Source organism: Arachis hypogaea, chromosome 10, assembly GCF_003086295.3.
Source record: "Arachis hypogaea cultivar Tifrunner chromosome 10, arahy.Tifrunner.gnm2.J5K5, whole genome shotgun sequence".
NCBI lineage: Eukaryota > Viridiplantae > Streptophyta > Magnoliopsida > Fabales > Fabaceae > Arachis > Arachis hypogaea.
The window spans coordinates 42,849,017-42,850,611 of NC_092045.1; the positions used below are offsets into that span (position 1 = coordinate 42,849,017).

Here is a 1,595-nt window from a genome sequence, read left to right on the forward strand (position 1 = left end):
CTTTGAGCTTAAGCCTCAATTAGTTTCTCTAATGCAACAGAATTGCAAGTTCCATGGACTTCCATTGGAAGATCCTCATCAGGTTTTAGCTGAGTTCTTGCAAATCTATGACACTGTCAAGACTAATGGGGTTGACCCTGAGGTCTACAGACTTATGCTATTCCCTTTTGCTGTAAGAGACAGAGCTAGGACATGGTTGGACTCACAACCTAAAGAAAGCCTGGACTCTTGGGAAAAGCTAGTCAATGCCTTCTTGGCAAAGTTCTTTCCCCCTCAAAAATTGAGTAAGCTTAGAGTGGAAGTCCAAACCTTCAGACAGAAGGAAGGAGAATCCCTCTATGAAGCCTGGGAAAGATACAAACAATTAATCAGAAAGTGTCCTTCTGATATGCTTTCTGAATGGAGCATCATAGGTATTTTCTATGATGGTCTCTCTGAACTATCCAAGATGTCTTTGGATAGCTCTGCAGGAGGATCTCTTCATCTGAAGAAGACGCCTACTGATGCTCAAGAACTGATTGAAATGGTTGCAAATAACCAATTCATGTACACTTCTGAGAGAAATCCTGTGAACAATGGGACTAGTCAGAAGAAAGGAGTTCTTGAGATTGACACTCTGAATGCCATATTGGCTCAGAATAAAATATTGACTCAACAAGTCAATATGATTTCTCAACGTCTGTCTGGAATGCAAAATGCACCAAGCAGTACTAAGGAGGCTTCATTTGAGGAAGAAGCCTATGATCCTAAGAACCCTTCAATGGAAGAGGTGAATTACATGGGAGAACCCTATGGAAACACCTATAATCCTTCATGGAGAAATCATCCAAATTTTTTATGGAAGGATCAACAGAGACCCCAACAAGGTTTCAACAATAATAATGGTGGAAGAAATAGGTTTAGCAATAGCAAGCCTTTTCCATCATCTTCTCAGCAACAGACAGAGAGTTCTAAGCAGACTAACTCTGACTTAGCAACCATGGTCTCTGATCTGATCAAAACCACTCAAAGTTTCATGACTGAAACAAGATCCTCCATTAGAAATTTGGAGGCACAAGTGGGTCAGCTGAGCAAGAAAATTACTGAACTCCCTCCTAGTACTCTCCCAAGCAATACAGAAGAAAATCCAAAAGGAGAGTGCAAGGCCATCAACATGGCCGAATTTTGGGAGGAAGAAGAGGCAGTGAACGCCACTGAGGAAGGCCTCACTGGACGTCCACTGGCCTCCAATGAGTTCCCCAATGAGGAACCATGGGAATCTGAGGCTCAAAATGAGACCATAGAGATTCCATTGGACTTACTTCTGCCATTCATGAGCTCTGATGAGTATTCCTCCTCTGAAGAGGATGAGTATGTCACTGAAGAGCAAGTTGCTAAATACCTTGGAGCAATCATGAAGCTAAATGACAAGTTATTTGGAAATGAGACTTGGGAGGATGAACCCCCTTTGCTCACCAAAGAACTGGATGACTTGTTTAGGCAGAAACTGCCTCAAAAGAGACAGAATCCTGGGAAGTTTTCAATACCTTGTATCATAGGCACCATGACCTTCAAGAAGGCCTTGTGTGACTTAGGGTCAAGCGTAAACCTCATGC

General features: G+C 42.4%; 1 non-coding gene across 1 annotated transcript; it reads right to left on the minus strand.

Moving 5' to 3' along the window:
- Positions 1 to 286: 286 nt before the first annotated feature.
- On the minus strand, positions 287 to 394 carry LOC112719404 (small nucleolar RNA R71). Its single transcript, XR_003161706.1, has one exon. It is a non-coding gene; the product is annotated as a small nucleolar RNA R71 (small nucleolar RNA).
- Between the last annotated feature and the right edge of the window lie 1,201 nt (positions 395 to 1,595).